Here is a 26,672-nt window from a genome sequence, read left to right on the forward strand (position 1 = left end):
GAAGTGCCTGGGGCAGGTTGTCAGAGGCGGGAAGTGCCTGGGGCAGGTTGTCAGAGGCTGGAAGTGCCTGGGGCAGGTTGTCAGAGGCTGGAAGTGCCTGGGACAGGTTGTCAGAGGCTGGAAGTGCCTGGGGCAGGTTGTCAGAGGCGGGAAGTGCCTGGGGCAGGTTGTCAGAGGTGGGAAGTGCCTGGGGCAGGTTGTCAGAGGCTGGAAGTGCCTGGGGCAGGTTGTCAGAGGCGATCTGTGAAGAAAAGGTCACTCTGACCCCAGTTTTCGGGGTATTTTGGCATCGCAGTGCAATTTTCTTGTGTGCATTAGCATCAGCTAAGGATTCCTCAGATTTTCCCGCAAAAAACGCATGCGTTTTTTGCGGGAAAATCTGAGGAATCCTTAGCTGATGCTACTGGACACATTAACATTCGACTGCGACGAAAAAATACTCCGAAAAACGGGGTCTGAGTGACTTTTTCGTCACAGATTTAATTTTAAATGTGCATTAGGATCAGGGCTCCCCCCAAAGACTGACTGTGTAAAAAAATGACTTAAAAACAGCCCCAATTCATTACTATAGTGTCCATAAAATGGACACTGTACACTAGAACGGGGACGTGAAGCACCATGTATTTCCTTCAGGAAATGCCCATCTTGTTCTATTTCTCTGCGTCTTCTGCAATTAATGCGGCCCGAACCGCTCGGCGCAGAGACCCCGTTCAGGCGGTGTTTCGAAGCCCTCGGTGGGGACAGGTGTGCTAAGTATTTTTGGAGTCGATCCGATTTGTAGTTTTTTAAAAAAATCGCATTTTAAGCAAAAATTTTTCCATAGGAATTAATGGCGACCTTTCCATGATCCCCAACTGACATTGATTGAAGCCACAGCGCAGGTGCAGTGACCTTACAAAGATGGCAGCTATGCAAATGCAGCTTTCACACATGACCTGTAGAAGCTGACAGATCGCTGATTCAAGGTCTTAAAGGTGCAGCGCACCAATGGCTTTTGAAAAGCCCCACCCAGTGATGGCTAACCTTGGCACTCCAGCTGTTGCAAAACTACAACTCCCAGCATGCCCTTGCAACCTGCAGCAGTTGAGGCAGCAGTTGATGCATGCTGGGAGTTGTAGTTCTCCAACAGCTGGAGTGACAAGGTTCGCCATCACTGCAGTTGGACGCCAAAGTGGCTTTAGAAGACCAGTGTGCCAAAGTGGCCCTTGAGGGGCCTGGAGCGCAAAAGTGGCCACGAGGCAAAGTGGCAGCATGTGTCAACATGGCCAAAGTGGCTACCGAGGTGCCGAATGTGCCAAAGTGGCTACCAAGTGGCCAAAGTGGTTACCGAGGTGCTGAATGTGCCAAAGTGGCTACCAAGTGGCCAAAGTGGCTACCGAGGTGCCAAATGTGCCAAAGTGGCTACCAAGTGGCTACCGAGGTGCCGAATATGCCAAAGTGACTACCAAGTGGCCAAAGTGGCTACCGAGGTGCCGAATGTGCCAAAGTGGCTATCAAGTGACCAAAGTGGCTACCGAGGAGCCGAATGTGCCAAAGTGGCTACCAAGTTGCCAAAGTGGCTACCGAGGTGCCAAATGTGTCAAAGTGGCTACTAAGTGGCCAAAGTGGCTATCGAGGCGCCAAATGTGCCAAAGTGGCTACCAAGTGGCCAAAGTGGCTACTGAGGTGCCGAATGTGCCAAAGTGGCTACCAAGTGGCCAAGGGGGCTACCGCGGTGCTGAATTTGCCAAAGTGGCTACCAAGTTGCCAAAGTGGCTACCGAGGTGCCAAATGTGCTAAACTGACTACCAAGTGGCCAAAGTGGCTACCAAGTGGCCAAAGTGGCTACCGAGGTGCCGAATGTGCCAAAGTGGCTACCAAGTGGCTACCAAGTGGCCAAAGTGGCTACTGATGTGCCGAATATGCCAAAGTGGCTACCGAGGGGCCGAATGTGCCAAATTGGCTAACAAGTGGCCAAAGTGGCTACCGAGGTGCCGAATGTGTCAAAGTGGCTACCGAGGTGCCAAATGTGCTAAAGTGGCTACAAAGTGGCTACCAAGTGGCCAAAGTGGCTACCGAGGTGCCGAATGGGCCAAAGTGGCTACCAAGTGGCCAAAGTGGCTACCAAGGTGCCGAATATGCCAAAGTGGCTACCAAGTGGCCAACGTGGCTACCGAGGTACCGAATGTGCCAAAGTGGCTACCAAGGGGCCAAAGTGGCTACCAAGGTGCCCCGCACATCAAAGTGGCTACCAAGGGGCCAAAATAGCTACCCAGGGGCAGGGCTCTGCATGCCAGACTTGCTCCTGAGGTTAATTGGCACCATAGTGGTTTCTGAGGGGCCCTGGGAACCAGACTGGCTCCTGAGGGGGCCCGCACAACAAAGTGGGTCTTGGGCTTCACATACTAAAGAGGCCTTGCATGCCAGACTGGCTTCTGAAAGGCCCCGTCATCATAGTGGCTGTTGAGGGGCCACACCATGCCAAAGTGGCTTGTGAGGGGCTGTGCTATGCCAATCGCTCTGGCTTTTACCAACCTAAGATGATTCGCACCACAAGAATGTCCACAAAATATTTCCATGAAAGCGCGATATGCGCCTTTGTCCATTTTTATTTTTCAGGGGTACAGCTGCAATTAAATGGTTGCTATCATTACTAAGGTCCCCATCACACTGAGCGAGCATCCGATCCATGACGTTTCAGCAATACCCCGCTGTGACGGCGGCAATTGCTGCGTGTGACAGCGGGATACAACATCGCAGGGGGCATTCCTGAGCATGGCGGATCCCAGTCCCGGCCGTTTGCATCGCTGGGGTGTCATGCATCATACACTCCAAGCGAAGAAAATTGTTCATTGTGACCGCCGCGCTTGCAACGCTGCGATGTCGGGTTTGTGACGTTGCAGCGTCGCAATCGTCAGCGGTATCAATCAGTGTGAAGGGACCTTAAGGACTTACTAGTCCACTAATTGTACAATTTTATTGAGTAAATAGGGACCACTGCTATAAGAAATGGATGTGACAAGGTTCCCTGACTTCTATAACAAATGTTAGTGGCCTGAGTAATGAAAATTGCCTCAGAGTAAAACCATTCTGGTTGTCCATAGCAACCAGAGGTCGGCTTTCATATTTGAAACTGCTGAGGTAAAGTGAAAGCTGACCTCTGATTGGTTGTCGGGGCAGCTAGAGCAGTCTGTCAGGCAGTTTCACTGTGTGAGGCCTGCTCTTCCTAATCTGCTAGTCACCTTCTAAGTTCTGTGTTCGGTGGATAACATAAAGCAGAATTTCTGAAGGAATTTCCACTGAGGTAAATCTGCCCCTAAGGGTGTATTCACACGTGTGAGAGGAGCAGTTAACAAATAGCTGCCATTTTTTTCTCATAGCAAATTTTGCCATACAGTATTATGTAAGGGCTGGGAGCTAAAAAATAGGGCGAGCCGTTGTTTCTTTCCCGCAGCCTGCACCCAATATTATATGATGGTGACATCACTACATAACCCTCATTGGCTTCATATCCAACCCATCCCAGGTTGTGCCATCGCTATACACAACATTCATATTCTAACTTTACTTTATTAGGTTGTGGGTCCACGTAGCGTTTTAAAACACTCACTAAAAACCGGACTCCTTCCCAGAAATCGCACGGTTTTTTCCACGTGATTTCACCGCAATTTTACCGCGATTATGATCGCGATTTTGCCGCGATTTTCGCGTGCGATATTCAAGCACTTTCCAAGCGATTTGAAGCATCGCTTGGAAAGTGATTGACAGGTTGGTCACACTCGTCAAACATAGTGTTTGACAAGTGTGACCAGGTTTTTACTATTGAGGGGCCTATGCGGCATCAATAGTAAAAGATAGGATGTTAAAATGCTAAAAAAAATAAAAAAATCGGGGTATATTTACCTTCCGGCGTCCCGCGCTGCATTCCCGGGCCTCAGCGTTCCCAGTAATGCCTTGCGAGACCTGTGATGACGTAGTCTCGCATTGCTATAGCGATCTCGCGAGACCGCTAGAGTCACGCGAGACTACGTCATTACAGGGCCTTGCCGCAAGGCATTACTGGGAACGCTAGGCCGGGAATGCAGCGCGGGACATCAGAAGGTAAATATACCCCGATTTTTTATTTTTTATTCTTTTTTTTTACAGGGGTATGGTACCCAGGGCCTGGAGGACAGTCTCCTCTCCTCCACACCGTGGGTACCAACCACACATGAGACGCTTAACTTCCCGCATGGTGGGCATAGCCACATGCAGGAAGTAAGCGATTCTCATGCATTCCTATGGGTGCGGAATCGCGGCAATTCTTTGCGATTCCGCACAAAATGAGCATGCTGCGATTTTTTCCGCGATGCGATTCCGCCGCGGAAAAAAGCGCAGCATTAGCACAGCATGTGCGGAATACCATAGGAATGCATGGTGGGTGTTCTGTACACGATTTTTAAGCATTTTCGCACCGAAAATCGCGGCAAAAACGCTTAAAAATCGCTACGTGGGCACATAGCCTTACAGTCGACACCCGATACACTGCTGTAAAGCTGGCAGCACTGTTCAAGCACCATGTATGTCCTTCAGGAAATGCCCATCTAGTTTTATATGAGGTACCTATAGTGTTGGATTTAAATTCATGTACCCCATTTAAAATGGAGGGGCAGCAAAGACATTTGGGGGCTATACTTGCATAGCAACCAGGGTTCAGAGAAATTGGGAGAGAGGATAGGGAGCCTGAACTCAAGGCGGTGGTTACTTGGTGCAACAAGGTTCTGTGACGTGTGGTTTGCCTTTGCTGCACCTCCATTTTAAATGGGGTACATGAATTTAAATCCAGCACTACAGGTACCTCATTTAAAATTAATTTTCTTGTTAACTGTCAATCCATTTTTGTGGTATACTTGATTGAATGCAGTTGCGGCCTACAGTACTTAGGTCGAACCATACAAACGATGCATGCTAGATTGAACAAGCATCGACAGAATATCCGAAATGGCTTTCTCCTGCACAGCCTTTCTAAACATTTTTTTTAACTGTGCATCAAAAAAATCCCAAAACTTTGAAACTAACGATTATTGACCACATACCTGATACCGTGGCTGATCGCTTCAACAGTTTAATCAATAGAGAAAGCTTTTGGATTTTCAAGCTTGGCACACTTGCCCCTGAAGGTCTGAAATTAACTATTGATAAAGTGACCAGATAACTTTATTTGCCTTTTTTTATCATCAGTGCGTTTTACTTAGATGCTATTGTTTACATGCTTTTATTATTAATATGGGTTCTTGCTTTTTTATTGGTCTTTTTACTGGTCTACTAACCTGTTAATAATTTTATTCATTTTTATCTATATTATTTTATTGCTCCTTTTTGCACATTTTATACATTTAAAACTTGTTTAACTCATGCTGTTTTATCTCACATTTTATATAGGTTGTTTTTATCTCTTTTTTTATAATATATGATGTCAGCTTGTCGTAACATGTGACTATCACAAAATGTGACTGTTTTGACTGCTGTGATTGGCTGCTTCCCATTTAAATACCCCATCCCCTATGTCATTAAATATTATTATTATTTACTTATTTATATAGCACCCTTGATTCCATGGTGCTGTACATGAGAAGGGGTTACATACAAATTACTGATATCACTTACAGTAAACAAATTAACAATGACAGACTGATACAGAGGAGAGAGAACCCTCCCCTTTTGGGCTTACATGCTACAGGATGGTGGGGAAGGAGACAGTAGCTTGGCTGGTTGCAGCAGTTTCGGTGTTGGTTGAGGTGATATCACCGGTAGTGGTGAGAGAGAAGGAGGTAGCGGGGTCATTGCAGGCTGTAGGCTTTCTTGAAGAGGTGAGTTTTCAGGTTCTGTCTGAAGGATCCAAATGTGGTTGATAGTCGGACTTGTTGGGGCAAAGAATTCCAGAGAATAGGGGCAGTTTGGGAGAAGTCTTGGAGGCGGTTGGGTGAGGAGCGAATAAGTGTGGAGGAGATAAGGAGGTCTTGGGAGGACCAGAAATTACTTGAGGGAAGGTATCGGGAGATTAGTTCAGACATATCGGGGAGACAGGTTATAGATGGCCTTGTAGGTCAGTATTAGTCATTTGAACTGGATACGCTGAGGGAATGGGAGCCATTGAAGAGATTTGCAGAGGGGAGAAGCGGAGGAGTAGTGAGGAGATGAATTAGTCGGGCAGCAAGTTAAGGATGGACTTGAGAGGTGCGAGGGTTTTAGCAGGGAGACCACAGAAAAGGATGCTGCAGTAGTCAAGGCGGGAGATGATGAGGGCATGCACAAGCATTTTAGTAGATTGAGGGTTGAGGAAAGGATGGATTCTGGAAATATTTTTGAGCTGGAGGCGACAGGAGGTAGAAAGAGCTTGGATATGCGGTTTGAAGGACAGGGCAGAGTCAAAGGTTACTCCAGGCAGCGGACTTCCGGTACTGGGGAAAGCGTGATGTCATTGTTATAGCTAGGTCGCGTAAGGAAGGTCTGTGAGATGGAGGAAAGATTATGAGTTCAGATTTGTCCACATTGAGCTTGAGGAAGCGAGAGGAGAAGGAGGATATGGCTGATAGACACTCTGTGATTCTGGACAGCAGAGAGGTGACGTCTGGGCCAGAGAGGTAGATCTGAGTGTCATCAGCATAAAGGTGGTACTGGAATCTGTGGGACTTTATGAGTTGCCCCAGACCAAGTGTATATTTTGGGAAGAGTAGGGGTCCCAAAACAGAGCCTTGGGGGACTCCAACAGAGAGAGGGTGGGTTGAGGAGGTGGTGTGGGAGTGGGAGACGCTGAATGTGCGGTTGGAAAGGTATGAGGAGATCCATGATAGGGCATGGCCTTTGATGCCGAAGGAGGAGAGGATCTGTAGTAGGAGGCAGTGGTCAATTGTGTCGAATGCAGAGGACAGGTCTAGAAGCAGGAGTATAGAGTATTGTCCATTTGATTTGGCTGTAAGTAGGTCGTTAGTAATTTTGGTCAGGGCTGTCTCAGTGGAGTGATGGGGGTGGAAACCAGATTGTAGACTGTCAAAGAGCAAGTTAGATGAGAGGTGGGAGGAAAGTTCAGCATGGACGTGCTGTTCCAGGAATTTGGAAGCGAATGGAAGCAACGATATTGGACAATAGCTGGACATAGCGGTTGGGTCAAGGGATGGCTTTTTAAGGATTAGGCATGATTGTGGCATGTTTGAAAGCAGAAGGGAAGGTACCGGACATTAGTGATAGGTTGAAGAGGTGGGTTAGGCATGGGATAAGTGTGGTGGTGAGGTTGGAGAGGAGGTGGGATGGGGTCGAGTGCACAGGTTGTGAGGTGCGATTTGGAGAAGAGACAATTAAGCTCCCTTTCAGTGATGTTGGAGAGTGAGGTTATGGGGTTTAGGCATTGGTCTGGTATACAAAGGGGTTGTGGTGGTTGGGTGATGAAGACTTGCCTTGTTTGGTCAATCTTATTTTTGAAGTGTGTGGCAAAGTCCTCGGCAGAAATGAGGGAGGTTGGAGGAGGCAGTGGTGGGCGGAGGAGGGAGTTAAAAGTTTTGAATAACTGTTTGGGGTTGTAAGATAGGGAAGATGCGAGGGTTCTGAAGTAGGCCTGTTTAGCAGAGGTGAGGGCAGATTTGAAATCGAGTGTTGCCTGTTTGAATGTGGTGAAGTCATCTTGTGAATTTGTTTTCTTCCAGCACCGCTCTGCCATCCTGGACACTTGCCGGAGCTTTTTAGTGGTGTTATTGTGCCAGGGTTGTCTGTTGATAAGTCGCATTCTGCCATGAACGAGAGGGGCAACTGTGTCAATAGCTAATGCGAGTATGGCATTGTAGAAAGCAGTGGCACTGTCTGTGTCATGGAATGAGGATATGGATGCCAGTGGTAGAATAGAGTCAGAGAGCGTGTGGGTGTCTAGGTGTGCAAGGTCATTAATAAACTTCCACCTGATGAAGACAGATCCTCCGTCGAAACACGCTGTGGTTTAAACCCATCTCTTGTCTGAGTCTCTTTCCTGCGATCCTAAGACCGTTTTCCATTTTCCCACTGCTCCTATCCTACATTGGAGGTTTTCGGCTGGAGCTGTGGTGGAGACCTGACATTCTAATCAGCCCCTTGGTTGCTTCCTAAGCGCTCCTTTATGACCGCTTATCACTGACTATTAAAGATAGAAGTGTCATTATAATGCTCCTAAATAAAAATATCAGAAGTACACCGAGCCCATGAATAAATAATTGCCCCTCACTATATTGTTTGCACAAAATATGACCCCACACTGTCCCTCTTTTGGCACAAGCTCTTCACACTGATAACTCCTTTCCAGACTGGGACCCATCTTCATATTGTCCTCTGACACGGTGTCCTCCCTAAAGGGCCCAGTCTCTATACTGCATTGTTGTGAACTCATTTTCTGGTCTGCCTCTGGTTTCTAGTGAGGGAACTGTTTGTGCTGACAAAGGAGTTGTGAGTTCTCTTTCCGGGATCCCTATGATGGTGGCAGGAGGTAATGAAGCTGATCTAATTAACAGAGACCTGCCATCTGATAATGAGGATGAGGAGTGGACATCTGGAGTCTCAGACTGGATTTAAGACAGCCGACTCCCTATTCCCATGCTGGTGATTTTTTCCTGCCTCCTGAGGTCTTAGTTTCCAGCTCAGTTCCTGCCATCTCAAGCTAAGTTGTCTCTGCTATTGCTCCGCATTGGCTGGTCATCCAGGTATTTTTGGTACCAGAGATTTGGTGAGTAGGCCTTTTTGGTGGTCTGCCTTATCTTGTGATGTCAGGAATTTTGTGCAGTCCTGTGGGACTTGTTCTCGGTCTAAACCCTGTTCTCGTTCTAGTGGCTTGTTGATGCACCTGCCGGTGCCCAAGAGGCCATGGACCCATATCTCAATGGATTTTATTTCTGATCTTCCTGTCTCTCAGAGAATGACTGTTATCTGGGTGATTTGTGATAGATTTTCTAAGATGGTCCATCTAGTACCACTCCCAAAGTTGCCATCTTCCTCAGAGTTGGTGCCCTTGTTTTTACAACAAGTGGTTTGGTTGCATGGGATTCCTGAGAACATTGTGTCGGACAGAGGAGTCCAGTTTGTTTCCAGATTCTGGAAAGCCTTTTGTTCCAATTTGGGAATTCAGTTATCTTTCTCCTCTGCGTTTCATCCTCAGACCAATGGGCAGACTGAGAGAACAAACCAGACTTTGGAGTCCTATTTAAGATGTTTTATAACTGCTGATCAGAATGACTGGGTCTCATATTTGCCCTTGGCCGAATTCGCGCTAAACAATAGAGCTAGTTCTGCCACTTTGATGTCACCCTTTTTCTGTAACTTTGGGTTTCATCCTCAATTTTCCTCAGGGCAAGTGGAATCTTCAGCCTGCCCAGGTGTGGACACTGTGGTAGAGAGAATGCAGCAGATTTGGGACCAAGTGGTGGATAAATTGTCACTCTCTCAGGAAAAGGCCCAGCGGTTTTCCAACCGGCATAGGACCATTGGTCCCCGGTTTAAAGTGGGTGATATGGTTTGGTTGTCATCCAAGAATATCTCTATGAAGGTTGTGTCTCCAAAGTTCAAGCCAAGATTTATTGGACCTTTAAAATTTTGGAGATTCTTAATACGGTTTCTTTTCGATTGGCTCTTCCAGTTACGTTTAAAATCCATAAAGTATTTCACAAATCGCTGTTGAAGAGGTTTGTTGAGCCAGTAGTTCCTATGGCGGCACCTCCTGACCCTGTACTGGTTAAAGGCAATGTGGAATATGAGGTTGAGAAAATATTGGATTCTCATTTGGCTAGACGGAGACTTCAGTATTTGGTCAAATGGAAGGGTTATGGCCAGGAGGATAATTCTTGGGTCTCTGCCTCTGACATTCATGCCAATAGATTGGTTTGTGCTTTTCACCGGGCCCATCCTGATCAGCCTGGTGGCGTGGATGAGGGTTTGGTGACCCCCTCCTCAAGGGGGGGTACTGTTGTGAACTCATTTTCTGGTCTGCCTCTGGTTTCTGGTGAGGGAACTGTTTGTGCTGACAGAGGAGTTGTGAGTTCTCTTTCCGGGCTCCCTCTGGTGGTGGCAGGAGGTAATGAAGCTGATCTAATTAACAGAGACCTGCCATCTGATAATGAGGATGAGGAGTGGACATCTAGAGTATCAGACTGGATTTAAGACAGCCGACTCCCTATTCCCATGCTGGTGATTTTTTCCTGCCTCCTGAGGTCTTAGTTTCCAGCTCAGTTCCTGCCATCTCAAGCTAAGTTGTCTCTGCTATTGTTCACATTTGATTTGGCTTTGTCTATTCAGTTTTTTGTGCGGTCAGTGTGCTGAATTTCCACTCTTATGTTACTGTATGTGCCAGTTTGCTTTTTGTCCCTTATTAGATTGGCCTCTTTTTGCTCTGTTCTCAGAATATGCCAGAGTGCTGATATAGTGGGTGAAGTCTAGTGACTTCAGGTTTTTTTTTGCTATCAGATGTATTGGACATTTTTGCAGGGTTTTTTGGTGTGATTGCAGACAGTATCTTTCCTTTCCTGTCCTTTCTAGTTAGTGTGGGCCCCATCGTTTGCTCAGCCTATTTTCCTACCTGTATTTGTGCTTTCATCTTGATTCACCATCAATACATGTGTGGGGGCTGTCTATTCCTTTGGGGTCTGCTCTGGGGCAGTTTAGATTTCCCCGTTTCTTGCTTTAGGCTTATTTAGTCCTCCGACTGTGACGAGGCGTCTAGAATCATCGTAGGTGCGCTCCACCGCTGCTGTTAGTTGTGTGGTTTGGATCAGGGGTCTGCAATCCTTGTAGTTACCAACCTCTCTGGTTTTCTGTGACTTAGCTTGGTTTTGGTTTCCTCCTCGGTGACCCAATCATAACACTGTACTGTGTCATCACACTCCCCCCTCCTGGCTGTACCCTTACACTGTCCCCCCCATGCTATGCCCCCACTACTCAGTCTCTATTCTGTGCCCATTCACTTTTCTCCCCCCATACTGTCACCTCACATTATTCCCCTCCCTCCTCATACTGTCTCCTCTCATATCCCCGTATTTACCATACTGTCTCCTCCTATATTTACACCCTCACTCTCTATACTGTCTGCTCACACATACCCGACTCCCCATACTGTATCTGCCCACATCTAATCACCCTCACTCCCCATACTGTGTCCACATACATTCACCCGTTCGCTCCCCATACCGTCTGCACCCATCCCCCCACTCACCATATTGTGTCTGCACTCATCCCCATACTGTTTCCTCATACAGTCATACATGCTCCTCATTTTGTGTCCTCAAATCTCCCCACACACATTAATTCCCCCCATCCCAATCCAAATCTGGGGAGCAGTCTATGACAGTTCGGTCTGGGTGTGTACTGCACAGAAGTGACAGCCAGAAAGGGAAAGATAACGAAACAAGTAAATGTTACGATGTACCAACTGTGGATGTAACGTGTGAAGTATTCAGTGAAGAAAATGTTAAAGTTAACTTGAACTGTGTCTGAATTGCTGGGGGTCACCTGGAAGAGGGACCACCGTCGTCTGGGAAGTGCCCAGAGGAAGCTGGATTTGGAGATGCAGGTACGCTGAAGAGAAGAGTAGTTTTCTGTAGGGGAATGACTGGACATAGGTGCTGCAGTAATTCAGCTCACTACTACGGTCCTGTCACTCCTGTTGTGAGTTCATTTTCCCCTTCACTACTGAGGCCCGAGGAACTCCCTCTTCTGGTAAAGGTAGCGAGCCTGATTATCAAACACCTGAGCCTGATTATGATGACTGGCTGAGTGGAGTTACTGACTGGATATAAGGCTGCCGACGCCCTTCTGCCCTACGGGTGATTTCTCTGTGGGATCCTTGGAGACCAGTCTGAATTCCTGCTCTTCTAAAGCTAAGATTTCTGCTCGGCTTTTTGCATTTGTGCTTTGACTTTGTTTTGCTTTGTTTTTCTGGATTTCTGCCATTCCCTGCTGGGGTGTGCTGAATTCCTTTAGCTCTGTCTTCTGAAAATACCTGAGTGCTGATTTAGTTTTTGAAGCCTAGCTGCTTCAGGGTCTTTTTTCATATCAGCTTGTTGGCTTATGTCTTTGATAGGGTTTTGGCAGATTGCAGACAGCAACCTTCCTTTCCTGTTCTGTTTAGGTAGCTTGGGCCCCATCGTTTGCTCAGCCTATCTTTCTATCTGTGTGAGTGTTTTTTCATCTTGCTTCACCGTCATTATATGTTGGGGGCTGCCTTTTACTTTGGGGTCTGCTCTGGGGCAGTTTAGATTTCCTTTTCTGTCTTTAGGCTATTTATCTCTCCGGCTGTGATCGAGGGGTCTAGGGCATCGTAGGAACCCCCCACGGCTACTGCTAGTTGTGTTGATAGGTTCAGGGGTCTGCAATCTGATAGTTGCCAACTTCTCTGGTTTTCTGGACGTAGCTTCTATTTTTGTGTCTGCCTCCTACGGTGACTCAATCATAACAGAATCACCCGCTATAACGCAGATCCTAGGGTACTCAATAGCAGGAAAGAATTGTAAAAAAAAAAAAAAGTGTGTATATTTTTTCCTCTATATCTCTGAGGCCGTAGGGGGAATTTTTTTTTTCTCTCAATGGAGATAAAGCAATTGTCTGATCGTGTGGAGCAGCTCGCTGCGGAAGTGCGGGGAATTTCCGCCTACCTTGCTCATTCACATGCTGCTGAACCAAAGATTCCTACACCTGATGTATTTTTTGGGGATCGGTCTAAATTTTTGAATTTCAAAAATAATTGTAAATTATTTTTTGCCTTGAAGCCTAATTCGTCAGGGAGCTCCGCGCAGCAGGTTAAAATTGTCATCACTTTGCTGCGTGGCGATCCCCAGGATTGGGCGTTTTCTTTGAAACCAGATGATCCTATTCTGACTAATGTGAACGCATTTTTTCAGGCCTTGGGGTGGTGGTATGACGAACCTAATGCCATTGATCAGGCTGAAAAGACCCTGCTGGCATTGAACCAGGGTCGAGATTCTGCAGAATTGTACTGTCAAAAATTCCGAAAGTGGGCAGTACTTACTACCTGGAATGATAATGCCTTGGCTGCTCTCTTTCGGAAGGGGTTGTCAGAAGCCGTAAAAGATACTATGGTGGGATTTCCTGTCCCCTCTGGTCTTGACGATTCTATGTCATTAGCCATTCAGGTTGATCGGCGTTTGCGCGAACGCAAAGCTGCACGAGAGGTGTTGCCACCTGTTGAACAAATGTCTGAACCTATGCAATGTGATAGAGTTTTTTCCAGAGAGCAGCGTCAGGAGTTCAGAAGGCGTAATAAGTTGTGTTTTTTCTGTGGAGATGCCTCGCATATTATTTCTGTCTGTCCTAAACGAGAGAAACGCTTTGCACACACGTTTTCTGTTGGTGGTGTTCAACCTAAGTTTCTTCTGGCTATTACTCTGATCTGCTCCCTGTCCACATTTTCCGCCAAGGCTTTTGTGGATTCGGGAGCAGCCCTAAACCTAATGGACTTGGATTTTGCTAAACGTTGTGGATTTCCGATGACACCTCTGCAGACGCCTATCCCTTTGAGGGGGATTGATGCTACTCCTTTGGCTAAAAATAAACCTCAGTTTTGGACCCAGGTGGTAATGCGGGTCGCCCCAGACCATCAAGAAAATTGCAGATTTTTGGTGTTGCATAATCTGCATGATACTATTGTTCTGGGGTTTCCCTGGTTACAAATTCATAATCCAGTTTTGGATTGGAAATCTGTGTCTGTGGTGAGTTGGGGTTGTCAGTGTGCCTTTAGTGAGGCTCCGGTGTTTTCCACCTCTCCTCAGTCGCATGATGTTCCTGAATATTTGGCGGACTTTTATGATGTATTTAGTGAGAATGAGTCTGCGTCTCTGCCTCCTCATAGGAGTTATGACTGTGCAAATGAACTGAGCCCGGGGTGTAAATTTCCCAAGGGTCGGCTCTTCAATTTATCTGTACCCGAGCACGAGGCTATGCGATCCTATATTAAGGAGGCGTTGGAGAAGGGTCATATTAGACCATCCTCGTCACCCTTAGGTGCCGGTTTTTTTTTTGTAGCTAAAAAGGATGGATCATTAAGACCTTGTATTGATTATCGTGCCCTCAACAAAATTACTGTTAAATATCAGTATCCGTTACCCCTGATTTCTGATCTATTCTCCAGAGTTAAAGGTGCTTGCTGGTTTACCAAGCTTGACCTCAGGGGGCGTATAATCTTATTCGCATTAAGCATGGGGATGAATGGAAGACGGCGTTTAATACTCCGGAGGGACATTTTGAGTACCTGGTGATGCCTTTTGGGCTCACTAATGCCCCTTCTGTCTTCCAGCGCTTCATAAACGATATTTTCCGAGATTTTGTCGATACATTTTTGATTATCTATCTGGATGATATTTTGATCTTCTCCAAGGATTGGGATTCTCATGTGGAACATATTCGAACTGTGTTCCGGATCTTGAGGGAGAATTCCCTGTATGTCAAAGGATCTAAATGCCTTTTTGGAGTACAGAGGATTTCTTTTTTGGGATTTATTTTGTCCCGGTCAACTATTGAAGTGGACCCGGCCAAGGTACAGGCCATTTACGATTGGGTTCAGCCCACTTCTTTGAAGGCCCTCCAGAAGTTTTTGGGTTTTGCTAATTTTTATCGGAAATTTATAGCAAAATTTTCTAGTATTGCCAAGCCATTGACTGATTTGACTAAGGCTAGTTTCACACTTGCTTTTTTTTGCAGCGCGTTTTTCCCGCAAAAAAACGCATTGAAAAAACGCATACAAAAGCATACAACTGCTGCGTTTTTTTCAAGCATTTTTATGAGCATGCATGAAAAAAACGCGTTTTTATGCGTTTGTATGCGTTTTTAGTGCGTTTTTACCGCGTTTGCGTTTTTTTCCAACATTAGGTGGCCCCTCACACTAACCCAAACCATGACTTTACTAACCCTAACCCTGACCCTTAACCCTGACCCTAACCCTGACCCTAACCCTTAACCAAACCATACTTAACCCTAACCCAAACCCTAAACCCTAACTAACCCTAACCCTGACCTTAACCCTGACCCTAACCCTAACCCTAACCCTGACCCTAACCCTTAACCAAACCATACTTAACCCTAACCCAAACCCTAAACCCTAACTAACCCTAACCCTGACCCTAACCCTTAACCAAACCATACTTAACCCTAACCCAAACCCTAACTAACCTTAACCCTAACCCTAACCCTGACCCTAACCCTTAACCAAACCATACTTAACCCTAACCCAAACCCTAACTAACCTTAACCCTAACCCTGACCCTAACCCTTAACCAAACCATACTTAACCCTAACCCTGACCCTAACCCTTAACCAAACCATACTTAACCCTAACCCTGACCCTAACCCTAACCCTTAACCAAACCATACTTAACCCTAACCCTGACCCTAACCCCAACCCTAACCCTGACCCTAACCCTAAACCCCCTTAACTAACCCTAACTCTAACCCAAACCCCTAAATTCCATGGTTAACAAAAAAAAACGCATGTGCAAAAAACGCATACATGAGCATGCCAGTGCGCACGTATGCGCATCCATAGGCTATAATGGCCATTTTTAGCGCAAAACGTGCGCATACGCTTATTTGCAGGGCCAAAAAATGCAACATGCTGCGTCTGGAAAATACAAACGCACACCCCAAAAAAACGCAGCGCATGAAAATCGCATACGTGCGCTTACCAGCGCGCAGGTATGCGCACCCATGTTAAATATAGGGGAAAAAACGCATGCGCACGTATGCGTTTTTTTCCAGCGCAAAAAAACGCAAATGTGAAACCAGCCTAAGAAGGGTGCTGATGTGTTAAATTGGTCTCCGGAGGCTGTTTCTTCCTTTCAGGGGCTGAAGCGAAGATTCACCTCCGCCCAGGTTTTGCGGCAACCTGATGTCTCACTTCCGTTCCAGGTAGAGGTGGATGCTTCTGAGATTGGTGCAGGAGCTGTTTTGTCCCAAAAGGATCCTGTAACATCTAAAATGAATCCCTGTGCTTTCTTTTCCCGAAAGTTCTCTCCATCTGAACGTAACTATGATGTGGGGAATCGGGAACTGTTGGCCATGAAATGGGCATTTGAGGAGTGGAGACATTGGTTGGAGGGAGCTAAGCATCAAGTCGTGGTCCTCACTGACCACAAGAATTTGATTTACCTAGAATCGGCTAAGCGCTTGAACCCTAGACAGGCTAGGTGGGCCTTGTTTTTTACACGTTTTGATTTTGTGGTTTCTTTTCTTCCTGGAACTAAGAATGTCAAGGCAAACGCCCTCTCTAGGAGCTTCTTTGCTGATTCTCCTGTGGTGACCAAGCCTGCTACCATCTTAGGCGAAGGGGTAGTTCTTTCTGCCATCTCGCCCGATTTGAGACGTGCTCTGGAAGAGTTCCAGGAGGACAAACCTGAGCGTTGTCCCAGTGGAAAGTTGTATGTTCCTGACCAGTGGAAGAAGAGAGTGATGTCTGAAGTTCATTGCTCTGCTTGGGCTGGTCATCCAGGTATTTTTGGTACTAGAGATCTGGTGAGTCGATCTTTTTGGTGGCCCTCCTTGTCTCGTGATGTCAGGAATTTTGTGCAGTCCTGTGGGACGTGCTCCCGGTCTAAATCGTGTTCTCGCTCTAGTGGGTTGTTGATGCCTTTGCCTGTCCCCAAGAGGCCATGGACCCATATTTCAATGGATTTCATCTCTGATATGCCTGTCTCTCAAAGCATGACTGTTATTTGGGTGATTTGTGATAGGTTCTCTAAGATGGTTCATCTTGTACCACTCCCTAAGTTGCCGTCTTCCTCTGAGTTGGTGCCCCTGTTTTTACAACAGGTGGTTCGCTTGCAAGGGATTCCTGGGAACATTGTATCTGACAGAGGAGTCCAGTTTGTGTCTAGATTTTGGAGAACTTTCTGTTCCAAGCTGGGAATTCAGTTGTCCTTCTCCTCTGCTTTTCACCCTCAGACCAATGGGCAGACAGAGAGAACATACCAGACCTTGGAGTCATATTTGAGATGTTTTATTTCTGCTGATCAGGATGATTGGGTTTCATTTTTGCCCTTGGCCGAATTTGCTTTAAATAATAGAGCGAGTTCTGCCACTTTGATGTCACCTTTTTTTTGTAACTTGGGGTTTCATCCTCGATTTTCTTCAGGGCAGGTGGAGCCCTCTGCCTGCCCAGGTGTTGACACTGTGGTGGAGAGAATGCACCAGATCTGGGACCAAGTGGTGGATAAGTTATCTCTCTCCCAGGAAAAGGCCCAGCCGTTTTCCAACCGACATAGGACCATTGGTCCCCAGTTTAAGGTTGGTGATATGGTGTGGTTATCATCAAAAAATATTGCTATGAAGGTGGCTTCTCCTAAGTTTAAGCCTAAATTTATTGGACCTTACAAGATTTTGGAGATTATTAATCCGGTCTCTTTTCGTTTGGCTCTTCCTGTCACATTTAAAATCCATAATGTGTTCCATAAATCTTTGTTGAAGAGGTTTGTTGAACCTGTAGTTCCGGGGGTGGCACCTCCAGACCCTGTATTGGTTGAAGGTAACATGGAATATGAGGTAGAGAAAGTACTGGATTCCCGTCTGGCTAGACGGAGACTCCAGTATTTAGTTAAGTGGAAGGGTTATGGTCAGGAGGATAATTCCTGGGTCTCTGCCTCTGATATTCATGCCAAAAGATTGGTGCGTGCCTTTCATCGGGCTCACCCTGATCGCCCTGGTGGCGTGGTTGAGGGTTTGGTGACCCCTCCTCAAGGGGAAGGTACTGTTGTGAGTTCATTTTCCCCTTCACTACTGAGGCCCGAGGAACTCCCTCTTCTCGTAAAGAAAGGTAGTGAGCCTGATTATGATGACTGGCTGAGTGGAGTTACTGACTGGATATAAGGCTGACGACGCCCTTCTGCCCTGCGGGTGATTTCTCTGTGGGATCCTTGGAGACCAGTCTGAATTCCTGCTCTTCTAAAGCTAAGTTTTCTGCTCGGCTTTTTGCATTTGTGCTTTGACTTTGTTTTGCTTTGTTTTTCTGCCATTCCCTGCTGGGGTGTGCTGAATTCCTTTAGCTCTGTCTTCTGAAAATACCTGAGTGCTGATTTAGTTTTTGAAGCCTAGCTGCTTCAGGGTCTTTTTTCATATCAGCTTGTTGGCTTATGTCTTTGATAGGGTTTTGGCAGATTGCAGACAGCAACCTTCCTTTCCTGTTCTGTTTAGTTAGCTTGGGCCCCATCATTTGCTCAGCCTATCTTTCTATCTGTGTGAGTGTTTTTTCATCTTGCTTCACCGTCATTATATGTTGGGGGCTGCCTTTTACTTTGGGGTCTGCTCTGGGGCAGTTTAGATTTCCTTTTCTGTCTTTAGGTTATTTATCTCTCCGGCTGTGATCGAGGGGTCTAGGGCATCGTAGGAACCCCCCACGGCTACTGCTAGTTGTGTTGATAGGTTCAGGGGTCTGCAATCTGATAGTTGCCAACTTCTCTGGTTTTCTGGACGTAGCCTCTATTTTTGTGTCTGCCTCCTACGGTGACTCAATCATAACACACTCCCTTACATCGAGGCTTTAATATTGACCTATATTCAAGCGAGACTAGACAAAAAAAACCCTAAAATCATTTATCATTTTATCCAAAACAGTCAGAAAACTAGCCACATATTGGCAGACCGCAGACTTCAAACTATATACCTTGAAAGTTTATAATCCACTCCAGTGTCAGAAATAGATAATATGTGAAAATACAGTATATACCACTCAGGGAACACAACTTCCAGATATAATTTCCATATTTATACTAAGTAATTGCACAGATCGTCCAGACATTATGGTTGAACATATCCTTAGTCTTTATAACGATATTGCACTCATTCCCTGACAGACCGCAGCATGGCCATTAGTTACAAGCTGCTAATGATCTTTGGAGCAGGTAAGGTTTCCCTGCGTGGTATATATTGGGCCGTCTGAAAACGGAGTTTAATCTAGGATAATTTGTCTGCACTACTAATTGACACCCGTTATAATACCAAACTAAGGCAGTCCCTATAGGAGGAAAAACACAATAATTATACTGTATATTCACCTTCTTTCTTTTGCTGACTGACCGCCACTGCAGTGGCTCATAAACTTACGAGGTATATAGTTTGAAGTCTGGGGTCTGCAAATATGTGGCTAGTTTTCTGACTGTTTCAGATAACATGATTTAAAAAATTTTTTGTCTAGTCTCGCTTGTATATAGGTCAAAATTAAATAGTCTCCTGCTGAATCGCCTGTGGTGAGGATGATAAAACCTGTATAAATGTGAAGCTTGGCGAGTGAGTTTGCATACGTCACCTCATCCTATATACTGAGACGTGGGGTATATGTTTCACCACCTTCTGACTAACCTTCAGGGGGTGAATTATGGGTATAGTTTTACATTTGGAATTAATAAAGTTTAGTTTTATCCTTTTGTCAGCAAACATGAGGAATCACAAGAGAAGATCTAATTTTGGTTAAAACTATCCCAACATTATGAACATAAAAAAGGCTTCTCCCCTATGTGATATCTCTGATGTTTATTAACAGTTGATTTCCAAGAAAAATATCCACATTAAGAAAATGAAAAAGGCTTCTATTTTGTGTGACTACTCTGATGTCCAACAAGATACTCTTTCCGGCTAAAACATTTCCCACATTCTGAACAGGAAAAAGGCTTCTCCCCTGTATGAATTTTCTGGTGACTAACAAGATTTGATTTCCATTTAAAACATTTCCCGCATTCTGAACAGGAAAAAGGCTTCTCCCCTGTGTGACTGCTCTGATGTCTAACAAGAACCGATTTCCGGTTAAAATATTTCCCACATTCTGAACAGGAAAAAGGCTTCTCCCCTGTGTGACTGCTCTGATGTCTAACAAGATCCGATTTATGGTTAAAATATTTCCCACATTCTGAACAGGAAAAAGGCTTCTCCCCTGTGTGAGTTTTTTGGTGACTAACAAGCGCTGATTTCTGGTTAAAACATTTCCCACATTCTGAACAGGAAAAAGGCTTCTCCCCTGTGTGAGTTTTTTGATGAATAGCAAGATGTGCTTTCCGGTTAAAACATTTCTCACATTCTGAACAGGAAAAAGGCTTCTCCCCTGTGTGAGTTTTTTGGTGACTAACAAGCGCTGATTTCTGGTTAAAACATTTCCCACATTCTGAACAGGAAAAAGGCTTCTCCCCTGTGTGAGTTTTTTGGTGAATAGCAAGATGTGCTTTCCGGTTAAAACATTTCTCACATTCTGAACAGGAAAAAGGCTTCTCCCCTGTGTGAGTTTTTTGGTGATTAACAAGCACTGATTTCTGGTTAAAACATTTCCCACATTCTGAACAGGAAAAAGGCTTCTCCCCCGTGTGAATTTTTTGGTGAATAACAAGATGTGCTTTCCGGTTAAAACATTTCTCACATTCTGAACAGGAAAAAGGCTTCTCTCCTGTGTGAGTTATTTGGTGTGCAACAAGATTCGATTTCCAGTTAAAACATTTCCCACATTCTGAACATGAAAATGACTTCTTTGCTTTAGGAGCAGTTTGTTTTTTAATGCCTCTTTTGTGACTTTGATTTTCCTTAGTAGTCGGTAATGAATCAGAAGATGGGACCTGTTTCATAGGATCAGATGACAGATCTTTGCTGTGAATGGATGATGGTATATCTGGAGTAACAGCAATCACTCCGGTTCTATCTTGTAGGATCTCAAGATCATCAGATTTAAAAATTGAAGAGGTCAGCTGTCCCTCTGATCTCCTGGTACAGTCATCTAAGATAAAAAAAACAATTATTTTTTTATTTATAAGGTCCTTGAGTTTTATATTTTTGAACATTTCTACTTAAACTGTCCATAAAAATGGCAAGCTATGTAAAAAACTTAATTTAACATGACAATGAGAGTTCACAGTGTAACAGAAAACCTTATTGGATGAACCAGTAGTGTGTGGTGTTCAACTGTTTGTTCATTCTGCCTCCAAAATATTGAATAAAAAAGAAACCAAATCAATGTTATGTAGACAAAAATAATACCAATTCTCATCTCACAAAAAACAAGTCCCCCATCATCTGTCAATGGAAAAACAGAGGTTCCCACACTATTAGTGGCTCAAAGGCTGATGAAATGCAATAAGGTTTCTATAAACCAATCCAGCAAAATCCGCTCTCAATTCTGAGCCTTGCATTGTGCTCAATCAACATTTAGGATCCCTGTATTTAGCAATATTATAGTGAAAAGAATCGACTTAATTTATGGTGTGTGTCTCCTTGAGCACAATCTGGGCACTATGTGTTGGGTGATAAAATAGCAAATGTGTAATTTTCTCTCTCCAACATCCACTGCGTGTTAATTTCTGGAAAGTGGCTGTGGAGTCAATCGTCACTCCTCCTACACACTGTCAGGAACACCGCACTGAACTTGCTCACTGAGCCAGCGCACGTGTCCTGAGTAAAGCGAACTGTGCTCAACGATTCCTGTGGAGCGGGCAGCAGCCGAGTAGATGCGTACTTCAGAGCCGCAGGACCTGAAGCATGTGACTGCTAGGGGCTTGGCCTAAAGTCCAGGGAGCTAGGAGCAGCAAGAGAACTCCTAGCAGGGTAACTGCGAGACAAAGGGCATAGACAGGGAGAATAGTCAGGACGTAGCCAATGAGTCACACACAGAGATAGCTGCAAACAAAATCATTGACATCGGACCTTAGTGAAGGCAACCCTTCTGGCTACTGCCTTTCTAGTGGCCGTGATACCTGGATGAGCACTCAGCCTAGACTCATGAAACTCCTGCAGAAGTCTAGACCGCAACGAATCTGGAACACACAGTTTATCCCCTGGCCTGGTTGCCGGAGCTAGGGCCTGAGCCCTTTGAATTTCTTGTTCCAACTCAGTTGAGACCCCCGCCACTACCACCCCTGGGGGAAGAATGGAGGACGGCGGCTCAGGGGGAGACACTGGATCAAAACTTCTGGACAAGGCATCCACTACATTTTTGGACCCCGGTCGAAAAGTAATGGAGAAATTAAATCGTGAAAAAAAAAGTGACCAACGGGCTTGTCTAGGAGTAAGCCTCTTAGCAGATTCAAGGTATGCCAAATTTTTGTGATCCGTGACAACCGTGATAGGGTAAGCCGCCCCTTCCAAAAAGTGCCTCCATTCCTCAAACACCAGTTTGACCGCAAGAAGTTCTCTATTGCCTACATCATAGTTTTTCTCAGCAGAGAACTTCTTGGAGAAGAAGGCACAGGGTTTGAGATTGGTAAGGGTGGCCGGACCCTGGGACAGCACAGCCCCCACCCCCACTTGAGAAGCATCCACCTCCACAATGAATGGTTTGGACGGGTCTGGTTGTACCAACATCGGGGCAGACATGAAACATTTCTTAATCGCTGAAAAGGACTCCTTAGCGAGTACAGACCAATTTTTTACATCAGCGCCCTTCTGGGTAAGATCCGTGAGTGGTTTAACCACTTGTGAGAAACCTTTAATGAATCTTCGATAATAGTTCGCAAATCCTAAGAAGCGCTGGAGCCCCTTGAGATCTCGAGGCTGAACCCAGTCAGCGATCGCCAGCACCTTCTTAGGATCCAGACGAAACCCCTCACAGGACACAATCAACCCCAAAAAAGACAGTTCCTGTACAAAAAACGAACATTTTTCCAATTTAGCGAACAATTGGTTCTCCCTGAGTCCATTAGTTAACCCAAACGGCATAACCAGGTTCTCAAAGAGTCTTTCTGACGTGAGGAATGCAGTTTTCCACTCGTCCCCTTCCCGAACCCTTATCAGATTGTAGGCCCCCCGCAGATCTAACTTGGAGAACCATTGGGCCCCCGCTAACTGGTTACATAAGTCTGGGATGAGGGGAAGCGGCTAAGTGTTCCTAACCGTTATCTTGTTAAGTTCTCGAAAGTCGAGGCACGGCCGCAAGCCACCATCTTTCTTCTTCACAAAGAAGAATCCTGCTGCCACAGAAGGCCTGATATGCCCTTTGCGGAGACTCTCAGCTATGTACTCTTTCATGGCTTGGCGTTCAGGCCCAGACAAATTGAACAATCAAGCCTTAGGTAACTTGGCTCAAGGTACTAAGTCAATGGCACAATCGTAGGGTCTATGTGATGGCAGCGCCTCAGCCTCACTTTCGGAAAAAACGTCTTTGAAATCCTTCAGGTACTCCGGAATACCTTCCAGACCGACAGACGACACAGACACGGATTTAACAGTGTTAACAAGATGTCCCAGGTTACCACATTTATCATTGCATCCCCATTGAGTGATTTCCCCTGTAACCCAATCAATGGTAGGATTATGGCGTTGAAGCCAAGGCATCCCCAGTACCTGTCCTGCAGGCAAGTTATCTAGCACAAGACAACTTAGTTTTTCCACATGAGTGGAACCCACTTTTAGAGAAAAAAAGTTAAGACCTGCTACAGATACCGCCCTGGGTAAGAGGAGACGAGTCAATTGCCACAAGTTTAACAGGATCCTGAAGCCTGACTGTCCCTATCTTATTGAGAGTCATAACTTTGGTATCAATCAGATTCACAGCAGAACCACAGTCAACAAAAGCAGTAGTCTGAACAGGACTGTAACCAAGTTCCAGTTCCACCTGCAGCACCATTTTTGCACGTGAGGAAAATTGTACCTGAAGGTCTGGGTAGCCTCCTCGACTACTACCTAGACCTAGTCGTTTCCCGCCATCTTGGAGGATTTCGGACAGGAGGGGCAGTCCTTCTTCCAGTGTCCGGATTCCCCACAATAGAAGCACAACTGCTTCTCCCGGCAGCGTCTTCTTTCTTTTTCCTTACAGGAATCTGTGGAACAGCCCCCGAACGGCGGCATCACTCCAGGAAATCTCGGCTGCCCAACGTCTGAATTCAGTACAGAACCATTCGGCCGAGTGCTCCCCCTGACAGACACTCATCACCTTGTCCTCAGCCAACCGCACTCTATCAGGATCATCATAAATAAGCCCTAAAGCTTCAAAAAACGCATCCACAGACAGACATTCCTCTCAGGGGCAGAAGAGGAAAGCGAAAATGCCCAGGCTTGTGGGGACCCCCTAAGCAGGGACATAACTACCCCCACCCTCTGTTTCTTATCCCCAGAGGAGCGGGGTCTCAAAGAGAAAAAGAGCTTACAGCCCTCTTTAAATGCCCTGAAATCACCTTTGTTACCAGAAAACGTATCTGGCAATTTAACCGGGGATACGGGTGGGACCAAAATGACATCTCTATTCCCCACCTGCTGGAAGCCTGCGAAAGTACCCCCTGAACGGAGTCCTCAACCCGCCGTTGAGACTGGGCCAGAGCTTGGTGTTCCAAACTAAGCTTCTGCAGTGACTGAGTCAAGCTTTTCACCTGCTCAGATAAAGCACACTTTGGGTCCATGCTGCAGAAGTGAGGAGAGAAAAAAAAATTGCAGGCCAGTTATAATGTCAGGAACACCGCACTGAACTTGCTCACTGAGCCAGTGCGCGTGTCCTGAGTAAAGCGAACTGTGCTCAACGATACCTGGGGAGCGGGCAGTAGTCGAGTAGATGCGTACTTCAGAGATGCAGTACTTGAAGCACGTGACTGCTAGGGGCGTGGCCTAAACTCCAGAGAGCAAGAAGCTGCAAGAGAACTCCTAGCAGGGTAACTGCGAGACAAAGTTACCAAGGGGCATAGACAGGGAGGATAGTCAGGACGTAGCCAATGAGTCATACACAGAGATAGCTGCAAGGTACAAGAGGGGCGAGCAGAGAGTAGTCAGATCACAGGCAACGAGTCATACACAGAGATAATAACACAGTACAGAATCAACAGGCAAACTCACAACGGGAAACAGAACCGGGTCAGAACCATATAAACAAGCTATAGCAAACAGGTGCAGGACACTAGGCCCAAGGCAAAAATAGGTATTAGACCTACCGGTAATGATGTTTCCAGGAGTCCATCCTGACAGCACTATGGAGGACGTCCTCCTCCTCCTTACAGGGACAGGAAAGCACACGAGAGGTTAAAAGGCCATGTCCCACCCCCTTTCCCTCAGTGATTTGACAAGTACCACAAGGTGGATGATGCTAGTAACGGTTTAATGAAACAGTCATATTACAGCATATGACATAACATAATACAACATAGTATAACATACCAGGGAGGGAACTACCCGTGCTGTCAGGATGGACTCCTGGAAACATCATTACCGGTAGGTCTAATACCTATTTTCCAGGACGTCCACCTGACAGCACTATGGAGAGTACCAAAGCACCTCCTCAGGGTGGGATTACTGCTTGGAGAACTTTTCTCCCGAATGCGGTTTGTTGGCCAGCTAACACATCTAGTTTGTAGTGTTTGCAGAATGTATTAAGACTAGCCCAGGTTGCCGCTCGACAAATTTGATCAACTGACGCCCCTGCCCGCTCGGCCCATGAGGCCGATACCGCCCTTGTAGAGTGGGCTTTTAAGGAATCAGGCGGGCTGGCGCCTTCAGCCTGGTAGGCGTCCGAGATTACTGAGGTAATCCAACGCGCTATGGACGCCTTAGAGGCCTTCTTCCCTTTATTCCTACCACCAAAGAGAACGAAGAGGTTCGGGTCGATACGCCAACTATTGGTGGCCTCTAGGTATTCTATAACTGCGCGCCTCACGTCTAGCGAGTGGAGCCGCCGCTCCTTCTCATTTCGGGGATTATCACAGAAAGAGGGTAACACTACCTCCTGGTTCAGGTTTCTTGTGGAGGCTACCTTCGGGGTAAATGCCGGGTCTAACCTAAGGGTTATACTATCCTCTCTTATCTGGAGGTATGGTTCCTTAGTGGATAGGGCCTGGATCTCCCCTATTCTTTTGGCCGTGGTAATGGCTACTAGAAAGGCCGTTTTACGAGTGAGAGCACGGATGGGTATCTTCTCACTAAGGGCGAAAGTGTCCGAGCAGAGGAACCGAAGTACCAGGCCCAGGTCCCATGGTGGGGTGAGCTGCCTAATCGTGGGACGCAGGCGTTGTGTGGCTTTTATAAACCTTATCACCCAGGGATGTGCAGCTAACTGATAATCAAAGAAGGCGCTCAAAGCTGAAACCTGGACTTTTAGAGTGCTGGGCTTGAGGCCTTTATTAAAGCCTGCCTGCAGGAACCCTAGTATGTTAGGGAGATCCGGGGTACCTGCCACGAGCTCGGACCTGCCACCCTCCAGACAGAATCTCCTCCATATCTTCCGATAGATTGCCGACGTCACCGGCTTCCTGCTGGCCTGTAGGGTGGATATGACCTGCTCCGACAATCCTTTTGCCTTCAGGATGTCCCTCTCAGGATCCAAGCCGATAGATGGAGTCTTGCTGGGTCCGGGTGGTGGATCGGGCCCTGGTGGATGATGTCCTTCCACAAGGGCAGCTTGACTGGATCTTCTACTGCCATGGCTCCCAGAAGGGAAAACCAGCTTCTCCTCGGCCAGTATGGCACTATCAATATCACTCTTGCGTGGTCCTCGCGTATCTTTCTGAGCACTGCCGGTATGAGGGCCAGTGGTGGGAACGCATAAGAGAGGGATTCTCCCCAAGTCTGACTCAGGGCGTCTACGCCCTCTGGATGGTCCATCGGATTTAAGGAGTAGAATCTGGGAACCTTCGCGTTCTTGCGGCTTGCGAAGAGATCTATACTGGGGTTCCCCCAGCGCTGACAAAGCTGGTTGAAGATCTCTATGTTCAGTTCCCACTCTGTCGGGTGGATCTGTTGTCTGCTCAGGTAGTCCGCCACTT

At 46.4% G+C, this 26,672-nt stretch overlaps 1 protein-coding gene and 1 pseudogene across 2 annotated transcripts in view; both read right to left on the bottom strand.

The window, feature by feature from the left end:
• The window catches only part of LOC141094145 (uncharacterized), a 217,938-nt gene that overhangs the window by 122,874 nt on the left and 68,392 nt on the right, over positions 1–26,672 (bottom strand). The gene's annotated exons all lie outside the window — the stretch shown is intronic.
• LOC141094158 (uncharacterized) overlaps positions 19,473–26,672 on the bottom strand; it is a 44,452-nt pseudogene continuing 37,252 nt past the window's right edge.

Source organism: Dendrobates tinctorius, unplaced genomic scaffold (genome assembly GCF_039654945.1).
Source record: "Dendrobates tinctorius isolate UK_male_01 unplaced genomic scaffold, ASM3965494v1 ptg000063l, whole genome shotgun sequence".
In the NCBI taxonomy this organism is placed as follows: domain Eukaryota; kingdom Metazoa; phylum Chordata; class Amphibia; order Anura; family Dendrobatidae; genus Dendrobates; species Dendrobates tinctorius.